At 32.8% G+C, this 21,905-nt stretch overlaps 1 long non-coding RNA gene across 1 annotated transcript; it reads left to right on the top strand.

The window, feature by feature from the left end:
* The first annotated feature begins 303 nt into the window (after positions 1-303).
* Positions 304-16,187, top strand: LOC114756697 (uncharacterized). The gene is made up of 3 exons (XR_003741493.1): positions 304-542; positions 4,609-4,610; positions 16,172-16,187. It is a non-coding gene; the product is annotated as an uncharacterized LOC114756697 (long non-coding RNA).
* The last annotated feature ends 5,718 nt before the right edge of the window (positions 16,188-21,905 follow it).

The following is a 21,905-nucleotide window of genomic DNA, read 5'->3' as shown; positions in this document are numbered from 1 at the left end:
ATAATAACTATCACGTTATTATACCTCTAGCACACATGCTACATAGAAGCTCATCCATGAAATTAAACCACTAAGAACTGTTATATACATGGGATTTATAATTTATAATTATATTCTCCATCTGGTCCTCAGCTTCAGCTACGGCGCGCCATATTAGAGAGACTTACATATTTGAGAGTTTGCCTTCATACCAGTTCATGACATAAGAAATGAGGGAGTTCATTTCGGCGGTTGAGAGGCTGATTTTTCCGTCGCCGTCGGTGTCAGCGTTTCGCATGCACCGCCAAGCTCTGTACAGTGCCAAGTCCGAACCGATCTTCTGTAATGCATTCTTAAGCTCCTTCATGTTCAGACTTCCGTCCTTGTTCACGTCTGCTTCCTTCAATATCTCCATCACTTGTTCTCTAGTGAGCACTTTGGGTGACACTGATTTTGGTAATCTAATTGTCATTTTACCTGATTCTGATTTCCCTCTCTGCTGCTTCAATTTTATGTGACTTCTCTTTTTCTTTGTTGCTTTTGCTTGGCTTGTATGAGGGAGAGTAATATACATACACACACACACACACACACACATATATAGAGCCTTTGGACTCGGGTCTTGGCGTCTTTAATTTGCATGCATATGGGTCATGGATCGTACCGAACCCGTTTCAAGTTGGATAAGCTTCATGACTGGATACAGATCGATATTCTTCTTCTTACATATGAGTCGCTGATGTCAATTTCTTGCCTAATCAATTTGGAATCTTAGCTCAGTTATTTATGGAATCCTACCACAGGGTATATTATTTATTTTGTTCGTCAGGGACCCACCAAATAAAGGAATTCTCGTTCGGTCTATCACTGCGGAGTGCTGCCGGACCTGCCTTTCCGGAAAGCACTTGCATACAGATTCTAGGCACTTTTATTCGTTTTGTTTTTTATTCTGGCCAAAAAGGAATATTTGTTGGGATATATAACAAATTAGACATTGTGGGACAGAATTTATAGCAGTTCTTTTTTTAGGTGTAATTTAGGGTATCCTTAAGTTATTTTAGATTTGAGACTAAACATTGTCAAGGTTGGGAGCGTTCAAAATTAAATCCCTCCTAACAAGTATGCTTCCCAAGATTCAAACTTATTTGTTTTCCTCCTAAAGGAGGTAAGGCTATTTACCACTTCAATCAACAACTTATTAGTGAATTTAAAACAATTCCTTTGCAGTGCATTGCGGTAAATTAATGTTGAACCATATTATTTATTCCATATGTAAATATTAAGAAAAAAATTAATAGATGTTACATGTTAAAATAGATATGATTGACGGTATTAACAATTTTTTTTTTTAAGAAATTGGATTATCATTGTTTATCTTCAACAATTGAAAATTGAGAAAATGTATAGCGACCTTTTTCCCAAATATTATGTCTTTATGTTTATGTCAAATTTCATATATAATAATATAAGGTCAAAATAATAGGGCATATTCATACTTAGCTGCTCAGTCTTTTTTGCAATAACAAGACCAAATTTTTAAGATCCACCGCTAATGCGGCTGTGTAAGGTTAACAAGCATATTTCTTTCTTGCTAACAAAGCCCTCCATTTGTGGCTAGTTTTTTGCTAGAGCTAGTTTTCTAAAGGTTCATTCAAATAAACAAAATAACTATTTCGTGGCCGGCCACCAATCAATTATTAGAAGCATTAATTATGGAGTCAAATCACCACTTGCGGCTGTTAACTTGTTTAAGCACTTAACAAACTAAAATTCTAAGAAACTAGCCTTCTCAAAGACACGACTTAGGGTTGAGCCATTGTTTGCATAGCTTAATTCTAGTATTTTTGAGAGCTTCGGGACAAGGCTTTATTTATCAATGGCTTTTGGTCATAACCAGATCAGCCTAAGGTTGGGTGCTCTAATTCTGCCCTAGTTTGGCTACAGCCAACATGCGTGATGGCCTTGGCCAATTTCTTCTCGCCCTCTTTGTGTTTTCATGGAATTCATGTTTCCAAAGCTCTTTGGAAAACTCCATGCAATCTTGTCTCAGCTTCAAATCACCTAGCAAAAGAGGAAAAATCTAAGAGATTCCAATTTAAATAAACAGTTAAGTCAGGAATTTCAATGATTAAGCTTAAATCCTATTATGCATAATTTTCTATGATAAGTATCCAAAATACATACAAGTAAACTGTAGAGTGGATATAACTCAAGAAAAATATACTACACGCCTCCAATCCTTAATATAAGAATTAGGAATTAAATTTGGTTTAACATATAAAATCCCAATTTACTTTGTCTTTCAAATTTATAATTCATTCTCTAAAATATCCCTGTGGGAAAGCACCAAACTACAATATCATTTTAGACCTTTTTTTCATTTTGGCCACTTTGAAAGCCAATTAAGTTGCTATCATACAGTTCCAATACCATTTTTTGTTTAATGAGTAAATATACCTAATCAATTCCTATATTTATCCATCTTGACAATAATTTTTCCTCAAACCATGAGTTGAAACATTTTGAAAATAGACAATTAAGTCAATTAAATTCCCTTCTTGCCAAGAAATAAGAAAATCTACAGATCAGGATTATATTCAAGGGAAAATCCACTTTCTATCATTCAGTAGCAAATGAATCGATATCGATATATATGATATGAAATCTACAAACAAAATTATAAATCATAATTAGTATGATTTATATTCTTAATTAAATTTACCACACATGAGAAGGCGTATATAATGTTTATCGGGAAAGTTGTGAAAACTTAAAAGGGAATTACCGATGAGGAAGTTGTCTTAATTAAGAAAGGAAACCTACCACAAAACGATAACTCTTCTTTTCCTTGTTACATCACAGTTCAAAGGGTTTCAACATTGGACATCTCTATTCACGTCATCCCGCCTTATTGTTACTATTTGAGCTAATCTTAAGTGACTAATATAATAACCCAACACACATATTCCTACACAGCGCTCATCATCATCATACATATGAAACCACTAAGAATTATTTAAGAAAAAAGGCGATATCACCAAGGACTTGCATAATTCGGAATTTAGCTTCGTACTTCATGCTGAGAAAAGTAGTGAGGAATTCGATTTCGGTTGAGAAGCTGATTTTGCCGTCGCTGTCGGTGTCGGATTTTTGTGTGTAATGCCAGGCTAAGTACAGTGCCACGTTTGGAACGATCTTATCTAATGCTTTCATAAACTCCTTCTTGTTCAGACTCCCATCTTTGTTAATAATGTCTTCTTCTTCCTTCAATTTCTTCTCCGCTCGCTCTTTGATGAGGATTTTGGTTGATATTGAAGACTTTGGTTTTGATGATGACCCGAGAGCCATCATCGTCTTGTCACAGAAGGGCATCACCATTTCATTTAGATACATTTTACCTTATTTTGATTTTTGATCCCTCTCTGCTTTTCTGTAAGTTTTCTTTCTCTTTTTTCTTTCTTTCTTGCTCAGCTTGTATGTGGGAGATCAGTGATATATAGCCTCTCTGGTCTTTGCATGGTTAATGGATCGTAGCGAACCCGTTTCAAGTTGGATAAGCTTAATGAATGGATACAGACCGATATTCTTCTTCTAACGCACATATCAGTTGCCGGCATCAGATTCTCCACCGAGAAAGAATGGACAACCCTTAGGTGCGTACTACGATATGAACTCGTCAAAGTGGTAAGCCTTTTGTTTTGCTTTGAACACTTCGTGATAACAGAGACAGGTGCTATGGATCATGTGAAGAATGATGCTTTTAATTCTAAGATAAAACTAACAGATATGATTACTCTTGATACTGTTTTACTTGTCCCTTCGTTGGATTATAATTTTTCATCAGTTAGTGAGATTACAATAACCTTGGAGCCTTCTTCTTCTTTTTGTTTTTTTTTTTTTTTCCCGCCCAGACATCTAGAGTCAGAGGATTATAGTGGTTATGGTGTTAGGCGAGGAAAACTGTATTATTTTGAAGCTGCAATTTCAGCGCATGGATAGTATTAAAGCTGAAGACGAGGCATGGTGGTGTCACAAGTGTTTAGGACATTTATCTTTTAGTCATTTGAAAAAGTAGACTTGCTTACGAATTTTGATGTTTTGAATTTCTCATTATGGTATTTGCGAAGAAAAGCTCCAAACTTTTTATGGTGATAAATATCCGAGGACTTGCTAAAGTTGCAACACTCTCTCACATGAACGATATTTCTAAACTTTTATTCTGACACTACTGTATTCCGAGTGGACCAAAGCTACTAACGAAAACATCGACAAAGAAATTGTCCAGTAGAGTCCAGTTAATAAGAAATTGACTCATAACCTCCAAAATCATCAGTTGAAGGCATGCCCTGGTCCAATAAGCTAGCCTCAATTTACGTTTCACACATGGAACCACTTGCAAGTGTTTATGAAAAAGATGACATCATTACATATGAAAGGGCTGTGTTTGTACTATATAGATGTAGGCTACATAATTAAAACCTTATAATCTAATAGCATGAATACTCTCCTACAAGTAGGAGCTTGCAGATTCCAACCCTTTATATAACTTCAGGCCATTAGCGTCTACTCCTTTAATTCAAAGAAGAAAATATAGCATATATATCGCTACAGTGCTGCCGTATGAAAGAGTCGTATTAGCGTTTATTTTTTTGCATCGTACCATTTCATGACAAAAGAAACAAGCTGCTCCTCCTCGGAGGAGCTGATTTTTCCGTCATGGTTGTCGTCGGTTTTTTGCATGCAAAGCCAAGGTCTGGACCATGGCCAGCGTGAACCCATTTCCTCAAATGCTTTCTCGAGCTTCTCCCTGCTCAGACCTTGCTCCTTGTTAGTGTCTCTCCACAATCTCGCCCTCACTCGATCTTCATCAAACCCAGGCCTTCCCACGAACACTGCTTTCGTTCCCAATTTGTGATTGTTTGCTTTATCCATGCTTCTGAATTTTCTTAATTTGCCTCTCTTTTGGCTTGTACGAGTAAGCCCTACACACACACACACACACACACACACAGATGAGCACCTTATCTCATTCCCATGATTTCAGATTATTGCCGAATAAATTTGGGAATCTTATTACTTTAGCTCAATTACTCATGGAATCTTTTTAGTTTAGGTGTAACATCCTAAATTTTAAGCCCAGAAATATAAAAAATAGCTTGAAATGGATAGCTTGTTTGTTATTACACAAGATCACAAACAAATATGCTATCTATTTCAGGCTATTTCTTGTATTTTTAGGTCTAAAATTTGGGATTTTATATTATGTTAGGTGCACATCGCAATTATGTACCATTCAGATTTAATTTTTTTGCACTTTTGCTTTTAATTTTTTTCTTTTAATGGATACAAGATCTAGACTGAAAATAATACTTTAACCGTTAGTTTTTTAAACAGTGATTTTTTCATTTAAAAATTGTCATTTGAAATTTTTAAATTTAACTGTTCAGATCTGATATGTGGGTTTTCTTTTGTCCCCCCCCCCCCCCCGGGGCTTTTGCTTAGCTTGAATGAGGGAGATCAGTGATGTATAGACTCTGGACTCGGGTCTTTGCATGGGTCATGGTCGTACCGTACCCATTTCAAGTTGGATAAGCTTCATGAGTGGATACAAATCGATGTTCTTCTTCTAACGTGCATATGATCGAGTTGCCGGTATCAGATTCTCCACTAAAAGGAATGGCCTATAATTTGTTCTCAGTTAGCGAGATTACGATAAACTTTTAGCCTTCCTATTTATGTTCTCCAGACATCTAGAGTCAGAGGATGATATTGGTTATGATACTAGGCGACGAAAACTTTATTATTCCGAAGCTGCATGGATAGTAATAAAGCGGAAGATTAGGCTTGGTTGTCTGCGACTTTTAATGTTTTGCATTTCTCATTATTGTGGTACTTGCGAATAAAAGCTATGAAGTGTTAATGGTAATAAATTCGGAAACGATATTTCTAGAATTTTATTCTAACAGTATTCTGATGAATGGACCAAAGCTATTAACGAACACATCTACGAGGAGATTATTGTCTAGTTATCTAGTACGTATGATCTTGACTCAAATAATCTGGCCGGCAAGGATTCCAATAACACAATTCAGTGTATCATGAGTGGAACAAAAAGAAGAGCTCTCAGCCTTGCAAAAGAATATAATCATGCATAGGCGGGATCTTGTGTGGAGTTACCAAAGGAGAAGAAGCTTGTACTACCTCTCATCCTAAATATAAAGCTAGCTAGAAATTCAATTAGGTTCTAAAAAGTATTTATAAATTATTTATTAATAATATTTTTATATTTAGAGCGAGATTACAATTATGTCTTTGTAAGATATTAGTCACATCAGATTAAATGAAAATTTAAAAATGCTACGCAATAAATACTTTTGTAATCAAAGAGAGAAAAACTGCAAGAAACAACTTAGCTCAAAAACGTAATATGGTATATGGATGGAAATTCAGTTTTCAATACTTTGTTAAAAAAAGAAAGAAAGAAAATGCGGAAATATGAGCATAAAAGTAAAAAAGTGATCTGACTCTAATAATATCGTTATGTTTTCTTTTTTTGGTAGAAATCAGGTGGTATCTCTCAGTCAATAGTTAGAGACTAATCCTCCTGAGATGTAATCACCAAAGTGGATTTTGCCTCTCCTAACAAATATGAGGATGAAAGTAAAAAAAATTGATATAAAGTTTTCCAACTCTAATAATATTTGTTATGTTTTCTTTTTTTAATTTGGTAGAAATCAGGCGGTATACCCTAGGCCATAGCTAGAAACTAGTCTTCTCGAGGCATAGAGATCACCCAAAGTGGGTTTTGCTTATGCCAACAAAGCTTTTTCCATGCATATGACCTTATTCAAACTAGGACATCATGGTTAAGAAACCCAACTATCTACCAATTGTGTGGGGCTTTGTTCATCGTTATATTTTCCTTATACAAAGAGATATATGGTCAAAAATATTTTATTCCCTTCTAAATAACGTAACTAAATGGAACAAGTTCATCCATTAGAGTAGCCGAATCAGGACAAATGAGAAATGTAACCCTCAATTAAAACATCAATTCATCTCTCTCTCTCTCTCTCTCTCTCTCTCTCTCTCTCTCTCTCTCTCTCTGTGTGTGTGTGTGTGTGTGTGAGTAGAGCTCAAAATTTGACCTCCAAACATTAATTTTTTTCCTTTAGCAAAACAAAATCAATCAATTTCAAATTTAAAGAAACAATCATTTCAAATTAATCGAACTTATTACTCATTACAGTTTCTTCTTTATGTTCACTTATTAATGTTTGAATCTTTTGGGCATCTAAATAGAGTGTAAATTTTTTGTTTTACATAAACAATGAGAGAGAAATGTAAAACAAATTCCGTACCGAAAAAACTAAAGATCCTTTCTGGATAACCGAATTTGGCAAATGATATGTATTAACGATTTCAATTCTATGTAAACAGGTCTGATCATTGGATTCGAACCATTTCTTAATTTGATTGTTTGTTTTATGTCTAAAGTAAACATTCCTTTTCTTTCTTGTTGGGAAAAAAAAAACTCAAAGGAGGCTTTGTTTAAGTATTCTTTTGATATCGAGAAAGCTTCATTCTCAATCAATTAACTTCCTTAGGATGAAAGCCATCACTAAATTTAATTATATTCAATTTGATTCCAAGCTTTGTGGCATAGATTTTGTCTGTCATGGGATTGGTCACATAATGAACCATTATCTTATTAAATCATTGTGATCTTGTAGCGATATGATTAATTAATTCCACATTCCTCAATTAATTTATCGAGTTTTAAAGATTCCTAATCATCAATTATAAGCATATAAGCATGCTTCAAATATGCTTCGTAATCATATTCCCAGAAAAAAAATATATATATCCTTCGTAATGTTGACGACCTCGCAGAATAATGAAAAGTGGAACAAGGATCATGGGGAAAAAATCGGCTTCCTTGTATGGCTTTTCTTTTAGTTAAATTATACAAAATTTCCCTAAACTTTGAAACCTACAATAAACATTTGTGGATCTTTGCATTTGTGCTCATATCTCTCATATATTAGTTTTGTTCCTTATTTATCTGCAAGTGACTTAAAATTTAATGTGTTTATCCGCATATAATAGCTTAAAGTTTAGAAGATATATGCACCAAAAATAAAGTTTAAAGGCATATCAAATGGATAGTTTGAGGTTATCAGCGTAGGTTTAAAAGTTTAGGAGAGTTTATTATTAAACTTTAAATGTTAAGAACATTATTTGTATATAGTTCCAAATTTATAAATATGCTATATAATTTAGTCTTTTTTCAATTAATAATACTGAAGTCTATGTGGGTCGTGTTTTAGGTGTTACAAGAATCAGGCAGATGTGGTTAGTGAAAGAATGCTTACGGAGTTTCTTATATATTTACTTGCCGATAAGATTCTTATATTGATAGGATTTAAGTCCATATCTTTCATTATGCAAAATGAATCATATTCTTTATCAACTATACTAATATTCAACCGTGATACACATGCAATGAATAAAACATTACAAAATGTGGCAATATAAAATATTCTCTTCTAACTAACTTAATGGAACCAGAATTATTGAAAGGTTTGTTGTGCGGATCGTGGAGTGGGACAAAGCGACAAAAGTAGTGTTGTCGATTAAAAAATAAATTCATGCTTTAAATATTCTTCATTATCTTGTAGATAAGAAATGGTGGACACATGTAACATGCAAAGGCATATAGAAAAAAAGAGAAACTTACTTTTTTGGTCCTTATACTTTCAACTTGATTGTAACCCAATCCCTAAACTTTAAACAACTCAATCGTAATATTTTTAACTAGTTGTAATTAACTCATAACTTGGTTCCTAAATTTTGATTTGATGCAATTCAATCTCTATAGCTTAACTATTTCAAATATTAGTCTCTATATTTTAGAATATAAAATTATAAATTTCATACAACTCAAAGAATAAAATTTAAGATAATTAAATTTACAAGAATTGAGTCACACTGATGAGTCAAAGTTTAAGGGTTGAGTTACAGTGAAAACTATATGAACCAAATTATCAATTTTCTCAAAAAGAAAAAGACCTTGAAAAGCTGAGCGAATAAATCATAATCAAAGCAGAAAGAAGAAGATCACTCTGTAAGGAAAGCAAAATAATATTCGCCGAAGTCAATCATACTACCTCAGATTTTTAATATAAAAGTTAAATAATTAATTTGAAAATATTAAAAAAATTAGTTTAAGTTAGTTATTTGTCACAAATATGTGTTGGTCTTCCTAAACTATCATCTTCAATTATATTAGATGATTGAAATTATCTCTTAGCAGAAACCCCTTATAATCAATAAGGATATTTAAAAAAAAAAAAGAAACAAAGTGGGTTAAAGTCTTATATTATTTAAGACTAATTAAATTCAACATCTCAACTGGCTCTTATGCTATCTTGGACCCTTCATATAAAAGTTAAATAACTAATTTGTGGATAATTGTAATCAATAGACATTCTTTTCTCAAAAGTACTTCCATTAATCATGTGTCACTTGATAAAATCTCCTTAACATTTGCAATTGCTATAGAGATTATTTGGGGATAAAATGAATGAATATTAAGAATAAAGTAAATTGAAATCTTATATTTAAAATCACATTAAATCTCTAATATAATTAACTCTTATATTAATAACAGGAGGTCATAGTTTGGTAGACAGAAAATAAATAATTGCCCAAAGATATTGCCGTGAGCATATATTTATAAAACTGTTTGTAGTCAATCAGGATTCGACACTGCCGTAAATTCTCTCTTGGCTTCCATCAAAAGTTAATCGATTCTCATTCATTATCGATTGCTTCATTGTTTCTTAGCAACTGTGTTTGATTTTCAGTCCCCGGAAGTCCCTTTATGTCAAAATTCAATTTACCAAAAATTAGTTGAACAAAAGTCCATTTGTCAAAAGTCCAGTTATGTTGGAATACTTTATTTCCCCAAAAGAGAAAAACATATAAATTACAGAATGAACCACTATTAATAAGATAAGAAGCACCCTTATTTGGATTTGAACAATCCCTGATATATATACCAATTTAAATCGGGAGAGCCCATATGCCATTGATGTCAAATATCAAATTCAGTCCCAGAAAAATCATATTAGAGGTACCTATACTTTTTCTCAATTTTTAATTTAGTACCTATGTGTTTTTTCCTCTTAATTAAATTATTTAATTTTAATTTTTTGGCAATATTAGCTATTGTAACTTTGTTTTATTACCATATTTAGTTAAAGATGTTAATAGAGCAAACTTGAAGATTTAATTGAGAAAAAAAGACATAGATAACAAATTAAAAATTAAGAAAAAGTATAGGTATCTCTAAAATAGTTTTCCCTTCAGTCATAAAGAAAACCTTAAATTTATTTGATTGTATTTTTAAATATAAATTTTTTATATTGAAAAAGGTTAATTAAAGAGGGGAAATCGAACTTTGAAAAAATGACAGAAAAAGAAAATAAAAATTACAAAATTCTAAATCAGGATTGTTTCTTACACTTTAACATATTTTGACAATACTTAACTTGTAAATAACAGCATATTTTTGTAGGAATTTCTGATTTGAAATTTAGTAATTTTTAGATTCCTTTTTTTCATTTTCCCTAAAACTTTTCATAAGGACACAAATTAAGTTTTCCTATGTTTTCATTTTTCATTGAACTTTTCTTCATTGCTAGGACCAATTGCCTATATAGGTTTAAGCATGCATGGGTCCATCCCTACTAGAGAGGGTTAAGGAAATCTGTTGTCCATACATCAAAAAATGGATCAATAAAACAAATTTGCATTGTTTATGAATTGAAGGGTGTAAATAGTTTATAGCATGACTCGTTTTCCTAAATTTTTTTATAACACGGGAAAAACGTATTTAGTATTTAAAACAATAACGTGGAGTCTAAGGAAAGTTAGTGAAATTAACATAAGTTAAATAATCAATCATGTTAAAAAAGGGTGTTATCAAAAGAGAGGAAACGTCCATATGACGAAGCCATTTTACTGTGATTTGTCTTCCCTTTTTTTTTTTTTTTGGGGTTGCATCGCAGCGTTTACTTGCATCTCACCACATATATACATACTTACCATATATCTAAACTACCCTCAAATCATTAGCCATATTATAATGAATTAAACACCAAAATTATATTAAGCTGGGTCTGAATAGATGGATTTGGAATTTGAAATCTCAAATTTAAAATACAAGTATTTAAAATTCTTTGTTTATTAGGTAGTATAAAAAATCCACACTAATAAAAATGAGTTGCCCTACTTGAGTCACTCGTCCACGTGCTTGAGTTGTAGTGCAAGATGATGATTGAAATTTGAAATAATTAGAATATACAAGGTAATTGAAATTCTAAAGAAATTGTAATAAAACAATTTGTTTGACTAGTTTAGATCAAATCCCAATTCATAAAATTTCTTGCATCCAAATAACATATTTGATATAAACCCAAATCTAAATCCACGCTGATTCAAACATAACATATAAGAGTACAAAAGCTACACAGCGTTCACACATGAAATTAAACTATGAAACCACTTATCGTGTTTTAAGAAAAAAGGTGAAATCATTGCATGGGAAATTTCTAAACGCGTGTGTGTATAACACACAAGAAACCATATTTTACTATTTGAAACAATAACCACAAATTATAGAGGTACTCACTGATAACCAGGGGACAAGAAGCTGGGGGAACAAAGATCAACACCCGAGAAGATGTTAAAAGAAAGTAAAGGAAACATATCACGTAATAATCATAATAACCATATAGATAATTTTCCCCCCCTTATTATATCACAAGATATTTGAATCTTGGACTTCCCACGTACTTCTTTCACTACTATATATTACTACCTAAGCTAGTCTCAGGCACTGATTACATATAGGAAAGGCGGGTGTGTGAGAGAGTGAGTGTGCGTGTTTAAAAGATTTATTCTATATAGTCGCCGTCATCGGCTGTGGCTCTGGCATATCATCAGACAACTACTTACATCGGACTTCTTTAGGCTTCGTCACCTTAGGAACAAGGATGTCTTGTTCACTGCGACTGATTCTTCCGTCTCTGTTTCTGTCAGCCATTTTCATGTAACGGTCGTAACCCGCAGGGTCTGAACCAAGAACACCAAGGATTTGCCTGAGCTCTCCGCCGTCCAGACTTCCGTCGTGGTCTATGTCTCCTCTCTGAAATACAATCCCAACTGTTTCTTCACTTATGCGCCCTGGTCTCGACATTTTTATATATCTATCTGATATTTGATTGATTTCCCTCTTCTTCTTCTAGATTTTCTCTCTCTGTTTTTTCTCTCCTTTGTTTTGTACGAGGGAGTCATTTATGTTATGCATGCATTTATATAGCTTGAAGTCGGGTCTTGGAATATGGGTCGTGGATCTTTTACCGAACCCATTTGAAGATGGATATGGAAGGTTTCTTGCGCATCTCTTGTTGATGTCACATTCTTGGCTAATCAATTTTGGAATAATCTTTGCTGATCAATTATTTATCTATGGAATCCCACTGCAGTTTATTAATATCTTGGAAGTTCGGGACCCACCAAAAGGATGCTTCCTTTTTATTTTTCTTTTTGGCTCCCTAATTCTTCTCATCAGCCTAAGAGCAAGAAGTGATGAATATTTGTTGGATGACCAATTCGAGGTTTGTGACAGAATTTGGGATTGTTATTTGTTTCTGTGGCCTCAAATCTATTAAAAATTTTCAGACAAAAAAAATTCCACAGATTTATTAGTACATATTCATCCATAGCTGATATTAACTTCAATGATTGAAATTTTTTTTATCGATTTGCAGATCGAACCGTATGTTAAGATATTTTATTTTAGATATAAACATGAAAAAAAAAAAACTTATGTCAAGTTGCTATCTATTATGTCGAGTTCTCCCATCATACTTGGCTGTGTTTTTTTTTTTTTTGGTTTTATGTGGATTTATAATTAAATGTTATTAAATGCTAATATTTTAAAAATAAGACACATAGTTATGTATAATTGGAAAACTTAATATAATAGGCATAAGGAACTTGATGTAAGTATTGTCCTATAAATATTAAGAAAATTAATTTAGAAATTAAGATAAAATAAGATTTGATGTTATTAATAAGAATAAACAATTTGTATATAATATATAGTAAAATATTTTGTCAAATTAATTCGATATATATATATATATCAGCCAATATACAGATAAAAAAGGCACCCTTTGTGTGTGTGTGTAAAGCATTATTGCCTGATAAGTTGAGGGAAAATACATAATCAATATATAATTCATTATTCTCCAACATGAGGGATATAAATATGCTTCTGTTTCTCTCCCTGCACGTGGAAAAATGGAAACACAAAGGTTACTAGGTTAGCGAGCAGTCTCACTTATAATGGTGAGCCCCAAGAAATTTATGCATTTGGCTCTATATTGGACATAACAATAAAGAATAACACGTCTCTTTACCCAACAACAATACCAATCTTGTTCTTCAATATCTTCAAGTATATATGCGAGCTATCATATTGATGTATATAAAAGCATGCAGATTCCATAATCTGTATCTTTTTCCATCAGTGAACTATTGATTTCCCTGTTTCGCCATTTAATTTTCTGCCCATAGGAGGTAATCCAAAAATCAGTCTATATAATTATTCTTTAACACCTAGAGCCATATTACTCTTGCAACTTCACAGATATGTGTGTGGAGTGGGGTGTTATTGTTCATTCAGCATACTATAGGATACGCCAATATCTTAAAATATTTTATGATTTATTCGGCACCTGAAATATTTTTTTGAGTGTGTCCAACACACTAAAGTATTTTATAGTTCATCCAATCCAACACCCTAAATTACTTTTTTTTGGAGTGTCTACTTTGATTAGGGTGTTTGATGCATATTCATTTAACATACTATTTGAGGAATTAATTTTGACATTAAAATTGCTCCTGAAAGAATATTTCAATGGCACAATTTCTCTTGAAAAAATTAATACTTTAAACACAAAAATTGCACCATAAAATATTTTAGGGTGTGTTAGACAATTATATTTATCATGATTTTTTTTTTGGCCAGAATATATATATTTACATAAAGAGGTCAGAAAGGAAAAAATTCCACTTGGAGAGTTACAATCTCCCATCATGATCCTAGACTTTTTTCTTTCTGAACCTTTAGCACTTACCTGGACTCAAAATCATCTCGGGTCAGCCTTGGAACCCAAAGTATAGCCCAACGTCACCCTCCGAGGCCCAATGATCAATCCAAACGTGGCTAAGAGGCGTTATTCGCAAGAAATAAAGCCTCTCCTTCTACAACCAAAAGAAAGTTGACCGCGGCCCAAAGTGTATCAGAATTAAGCAAAACGGCAACATCATAATAAATGCCTAACAAAGCCTTGAATATGATTACTTTCAATAGAAAGATATTTGTACCTAAAAAAAAATTCATAATGAGTGGATAGCTTGTTTTTCATATTATGTGCAATGCATTGAAGAATGTGGATCTAGGCATGTTCTTAGTAGAATTCAGACTTTTTCGGTTGTTTTTTTCCCTCGAAATATAGGAATGTTAGAAGACTAGCTTGATGGCAAAAAATAAAACATAGATATTTGAAGGATTGTGCTTAGAAAATAAAAACGTAAACTCATGATGATTTTCATTGTCTTGACGCAGACCGTTCAGGTAACAAAGGGGACAATACGTGTAGCCACAACTTTAAATTTGTACCTCAAGATACAGAACAAAATTGTGACAAATCTTTTCATCAACACACATATACACATCTTCTCTATATATTATTGAACATCGTACATTTATCTTCACATTTTACAAGCTCCCAAACTGTGAGTGTGTGCGCGTGGGCGTGCCTTTACCTTCGTTTCTTGTGGCTTATCCGAACTAAACATGGCAACTGATTATGTGATGAGAATAAACACGTTGTACTGATTGCCTTCCCCTTTGCGAGCCACCCTATGGCTCTTCTGAACCAGGCTATCAGATTAGCTTCTGCTGCTCCAATGTCACTTTCTCCTTCATCAACACTGCAAAATCAAACCAGTCTCTCTTCTCCGACCAACCAAACATCCCACACAACATCAAACCCTACAATGTGTCCGATGGAGCTCCAGAGGATCACGTGCCAGGCACGTTCCTGCCTGTTCCAGTTCTGGTGGACTTGTTTCTTCAGGCCAGTCTCGAGAACCTTGAACAGGCTATAGATTTGGCAGTGAAAAGCACAAACCTGAGAGTCACTTGCATTATTGTTTCTGACACTTTTATGAGTAGTCCTTCTCTTTCTTTGTCTTATAAACTCAATGTCCCTTGGGTTGAATGTTGGCCTGCGCGCACTTTCAATCTCAGTCTCTCCTCATCTCTACACTCCACTTAATACGCCACAAGTTCAGTGATTCTCATGAACCACGCACAAACACATCCTTGGATTTCCTTCCTGTTTTGTCCCGCTTGAGTTGAGGATTTACCACATGATTTCTCACTCAAAACCGGCGAAGAACATAAAGAGACAGTATTTAGTAAAATACTAACTTCTATGGGATTGCTACCTCAAGCAAGATCAGTGGTTATGTTTTTCTACGAGGAATTAGACTCTCCTCTCTTTGTTCTGGAGATGATGTCCAAATTCAAGTCACTGCTTGACGTTGGTCGTGTGTCACAATCCCATACTGACACCAATTGTTGCTTGCGATGGTTGGATCCGCATGGTTCTAGATCAGTGGCTTATCTTAGCTTTGGAACTGTTGTTCCCGTTCCCCATCATGAGCTTCTACAAGTTTGAGATGCACTGGAAGCTAGTGGGCTTCCATTTCTATGGTCTTTAAAGGATGATCAAAAGTGTCTGTTGCCACATGGGTTTGTTGACAGGACAAGCAAAAGAGGGAAAATAGTTCCTCGGGCTCCTGAGGCTCAGGTTTTAGCACATGGATCTGTAGGAGTGTTTGTGACCCATTATGGAAGTAGCTCAGTGATTGAGGGCATGACCAACGGTGAGCCGAGGATTTGTAGGCCTTTCTTTGGAGATCATGGAATGGCTGCAAGAGCAGTGGTGGATTTATGGAAAGTTGGCGTTTAAATAGAAGGTAGGTTTTCACTGAAAATGGATTGATTCGAAGCTTGAATCTGATTTTGGTTGAGGAAGAAGGTGAGAAAATCAGGGAAAATGCCCTGAAGTTGAAAAGGACAATGCAAAATTACTTCCGGGGCAGACGGAAAAGCTCCACAAGATTTTAAGACTTTAGTAGATATAATTAGTTGTTCTTAAGTCATCAAGTCTCGTTTGATCTGGGAGAAATAATAAACTGAATGAGTCATCTAGTTAATTATTTCGTCATTATTTAGTTCCTTTAATCTTATTTTTCAACAAGTTTCTGTTTGGGAAAATGACAATAAAATACCACCTGAATTCCAAAAAGACAAATAAGGGACCTGAATAAGCAAAATGACAAATAGGGCACTGGGTACCAATTTGGAATATAGATTTTCGGCCAAAAGACCGAATTGCCCTGATTGTCTCTGAACATTGAGCAGTGTATTCATGCGATAGAGAAAGGGAGAAACTGATTTCCTTCTACGAAACTAAATCCAAGTTCCTGCAGTTACCAAAAAGGATTTTTCGAAATCACGTTGCCGTCGTCGTAGGAGTAGATTGCCATCGCTGAATTTGGTTACCATCGCTGAAATACATTGCCCTGTCTGAAATAACTTGTACCCCCTGAAATTGTCGTCGTCGAAGAGGTCGCTGAAGTATTTGAATTATTCATGAGTGAGTAGAAGTTGATGGCGGGATTTGGATTATTCATTTTTGTGGCTGTTTCATGGTGAAATAGGAACAGGATTATTGCATTTGAGGGTTCATATTCAGTATTTGGTGAATGATGAAGCAGAAATCAGAAAATAGTCGCAAGCAATTACGTAATGTAATTGCTGTCATATGTTTGCTGGTTTTTGGTAAATCCCATTCCGTGAATGGTAAATCCCATTCCGTGAATGGTAAATTTTAATATACATGTAGTTAATTATGAAACTTAATAGTTCAATGTTTATTGTGATGTACTTCAGGTGCACGTTCACTGAATGATTTATTTATGCTTACAAGTTGCTCTTCCGGTGAAAACAGGTTTACAAAACCCATTGAAGAAGTGGTCACTTTCACTATAAAAGTTGTAAATCCCATTATGTGTTTTGTAAAATTCAGCGTGAAATTTTATTGGTGGTGAAAAGTAAGTTACTCATCCCCCGAAAATATATTGCAAAATCTATTAACAAAGCGGTCACTTTTATCACAAAAGTTGTAAATCCCAGCATATGTTTTATAAAATTCAACGTGAAATTTTATTGGTTTTTAGAAACAAGTTACCTATCCCCTGAAAACAGGTTACAAAAGCCATTTAAGAAGTAGTCATTTTCACTATAAAAGTTGTAAATCTCACTGTGTGTTTTGTAAAATTCAATGTGAAATTTTATTGGTTTTTAGAAACAAGTTGCTCATCCCCTAAAAAGAGGTTGCAAAACCCATTTAAGAAGTGATCATTTTCACTAAGAAAGTTGTAAATCTCACTACATGTTTTGTAAAATTCAACATATAATTTTATTGGTTTTTATAAACAAGTTGCCAATCCCTTGAAAACATGTTGCAAAACCCATTGAAGAAGTGATCATTTTCATTATGAAAGTTGTAAATCTCACTATGTGTTTTGTCAAATTCAGCGTGAAATTTTATTGATTTTTAGAAACAAGTTGCTCATCCCCTGAAAAGAAGTTGCAAAATTCATTTAAGAAGTGGTAATTTTCACTACAAAAGTTGTAAATATTACTCTATGTTTTGTAAAATTCAGCATAGAATTTTATTGGTTTTTAGAAACAATTTGCCAATCCCTTGAAAACATGTTACAAAACCCATTAAAGAAGTGATCATTTTTACTACGAAAGTTGTAAATCTCACTATGTGTTTTGTCAAATTTAATATGAAATTTTATTAGTTTTTAGAAACAAACTGCCCATCTCCTGAAAACAAGTTACAAAACCCATTGAATAAGTGGTCATTTTTACTACGGAAGTTGTAAATCCCACTATACGTTTTGTCAAATTTAGCGTGAAATTTTATTAGTTTTTACAAACAAGTTATTTATCTCCTAAAAACAGGTTGCAAAACCCATTAACAAAGTAGTCACTTTCACTACAAAAGTTGTAAATCACAATATGTATTTTGTAAAATTCATAATTAACTACATGTATAATAAAATTTACCATTCACATAGTGGGATTTACCATTCACGTAGTGGGATTTACCAAAAACCAGCAGGCATATGACAGCAGTTACGTAACGTAATTGCTTGTCATTGTTTTCTGATTTCCACTTCATCTTCCCCGCAAGTTCACTCCCTCTCTCACTACAAATCCTCTTTCCCACAACCAAAACCCACCAAATCAATAATCTCTACAGAATGGTGATGCGAAGGAGTAAGATAATAGCATTTCCAACATTCTTCTTTCCTTCTTCCCGCATTTCATCACCGTCGGTCTTCCTCTCTCCTTTCTCTCACTGCGTCGCTTTCTTCCTCTCTCCTTTCTCTCACTTTCAGACAGGGTATTTTGGTCTTTTGGCCAAAAATCTGAATTCCAGATTGGTACCCAGTCCCCTATATGTCATTTTGCTTATTCAGGTCCCTTATTTGTCTTTTTGGAATTCAGGTGGTATTTTATTGTCATTTTCCCTTTCTGTTTTTCTGATCTGCGTGGGATATATATTGATTGTAGGGTCATCATGGGAGTTCCTTACCCTCCAAGAATAAGTGGAAAATAAATATCGCAGATGATGTTCGTCGTTTAATTAAGAGTTCTCGTGTCTGTTCTTTTTATTGGAAATTGTAATACTTTGAAAATCTTCTGATGCTTCTATTTAGTGGAAGCTTGCGACTTCCAGGCTACAATTACTCTGAGGTGAACATATCATATTAAACTAAGAATATTTCACAATGACTTTTCTTTTTTTCCGCAAATGTTAAATTACTTTTGAGTTGGGAGATTACATTCACAGTTAACAGAATCACATATATTTGTAGATCAAACTATCAACAAGGCCATGTATATGTATAGATGCTTTGGGCTGCAAAAATGATGCGGTTGAACTATTCATAATAAGATCTGAGTCCAAAAAAAAAAAGGTAATATTCATAATAAAATCAGTTGTATTGGCATGTTAGCAATAGAGCTGCAGTTCATAGGTTTTAAAACCTTCAATTTGTTCAAGCCATTTCAGCATGGCTAACAAATTAGGAAGAAAAATATATAAGTGTATCTAGTTTTGTTCATTAATTTTATTAAGTATCTTTTCAAATCTTCTAACCTTAATATTATGAACTTTAAACAAGACTTTTCGTGCCAATATTTACTACTTTTTAAAATCAAACTTAACATATTACTATTTTGATCTTTAATGTATGACCTAATTTAAGAGTTGATATTGGTCTTGCATGTAAGACTTATTTCACATGTTTATCAATTTTTTTCAAATTTACCCTATTCATATTCCCTCAATAATCATCAAGTAGGAGAGAGAGGGGGAAGAGATTAAAGAAAATAATTAGAATGTTTTAAGAAAAAATTATATCATATTAACTAATTTAACTAATATCATTAATTTACTCAAATTAATTAATTAGATCTTATATTAAGGAACAGAGGAGTAGCATTCAATAATATTTTGTTAATATTTAAAATTTTAATATTAACATTTTTTGTTAAGAACATTATTGAGAATATTGTTTATAAAATTAAGAGATTGAAATGAAACCTTTTATGTCTAAAGCTAAATGACTAAAAACGTAATTTTCTTCTATTCTTTTGTGAAATTTTAAATTATTATTTATCTCAGCATGGAAGAAGGACGCACACATATGTCATGAATGTATAAGCTTGTACCATAAAATCAAAGAAAACTCCAACCTTCTCTTTGAAATATAACTCATAAAGAGTAAGTAGGTAATTACGTAGAAATTAAATTTTGAAATTGTAACTTGGAAAAATAATTAAATTTTATTAAAATAGAGGATGAAACTATGTTAATTCAATACACCAATTATATAATGTGCGTTATTTGGCTCAAATGATATCAGACACTTTCTTAGATTTTAGCTTAAGTAAGAGGTTGAGTTTGACCTTTCTGTGAGTATGCAAATTTTTTCTATTTGGTGAAGGATGACAAATAAAAAAAGAAAAAGACAGTAAAATACCCTATAAATTGTTAAAAGACAAATCAGTGTGGATAAATTTTAAAATCTCAATTTAGATCATTATTACTATTTTGGAATTTTCAAATCTTATAAAATTACATAAATGCCCTTCACTATTTTTTTCTTTTAAAAGAAATGACCACCTTAGCACCCTTGGCTGGTTTCCGTCCACCAACGCCAGACTAGAGTTGGCGGCATACCACTAGAACTCCAGTGACTACTCACTAGAGCTCTGATGATTACTTTCTTATATATTGACTATTTTTTTTTAGTTATTGACTACATTTATTTTTAACTCCAATGACTACTCAACTACATTTATTTTTAACTCCAATGACTATTCTTTTTTAGCTATTGACTACTTTGGTATTGTGATTGAATACTTTTATTTTAAAAAATTTGGTGATTACTCTTATTTAGCTATTGACTACTCTAGTTTCGTTATTGACTACTTTGTTCCAAAAATTAAAAAAAAAATTGCATTAAGTATTGTTGGAGATCTAATAACTACTTTTTGTTTAGTTATCTACGACTCTTGTATAGCTAATGGTTATGCAGAAGTAGTAACTAGAACTTTGAAAACAAAAGTGATTAATAATTAAACTAGAGTAGTTAATAGTTATGTAAAAGAAGTCACTGGGAGTAAGGACAATGTTGTTATTTTATAATATTCTAAATTTTCAAAATGGTATAAGAGGTTTGATTTGGAATTTTGAAAATCACCCACCCTAATCTGTCTTTTAGCATTTTTAAGGATATTTTAGTCTTTTTTCCAATAAAAAATCAGTATATAATGCTTCCTAAAATTAATGCGTATACCACAAGGCACCCTGGGAATTTCTTGAGAGCCTCATTGAGAGTTCCTTAGCAATCTCATAAAAAACGCTACATCAAAATGTCTATGCGTTTTAGATTTTTAGTTAGTTTTATTAATTAAACATAATAAAAAAGGCCAATGAAATAAATAAAACAAAAAAAATAAAAAACTGCAATGATAACAATAAAAAACTAATCATTTATAATTACAGCACCCTGATAACCAAATAAAAAAAAAAATAAAAGACTAATTTAAACCTGATCCTAACCTAGATATATTTAAAATGATAATCTACGTGATCCATATTAGATATTTAAGTTATCAAACAATATAAAAATACTAAAAAAATAATAAAAATGAATATAAAATATTCCTCTAGTCTATAATGATTGACCTAACTAGGAAGATAATATTAGTTTTAAATGTAAGACCTATTTCATATGTTTATTAATTTTTTCTCAAATTAACTCTATTGATGTTCCCCAAACAATAATCAAGTAGAAGAGGGAGAAAGAAAATTAAAAAAGATGCTTAAAGTATTTCAGAAAAAGCATAGTATATTAACTAATTCAACTAACATTCTTAATCTACTCAAATTAGTTAATTAGGTTTTACTTTAAGGAGCATAGGAGTAACTAATAATCAAACCACAAAATCTTTCACACAAATTGAAATAAAACTCCTATTATATACTTACTTCGTATATTGTAAAATTACTTCTAAAACTGTAGTTTGGTTTTCACACAAATACTCCAAAATCAACAGTATCTTGTGACTGCAGAAATATTCTTTTCTTTCGATGGAGGCTTCACCAAAATCAACCGTATCTTGT

The sequence above is a fragment of the Neltuma alba genome, unplaced genomic scaffold (genome assembly GCF_004799145.2).
Source record: "Neltuma alba isolate B1F8T4 unplaced genomic scaffold, ASM479914v2 tig00010452_pilon, whole genome shotgun sequence".
Lineage (NCBI taxonomy): Eukaryota > Viridiplantae > Streptophyta > Magnoliopsida > Fabales > Fabaceae > Neltuma > Neltuma alba.
The sequence above is the reverse complement of the archived record's forward strand: the minus strand, read 5'-3'. Positions and strand labels throughout refer to the sequence as shown.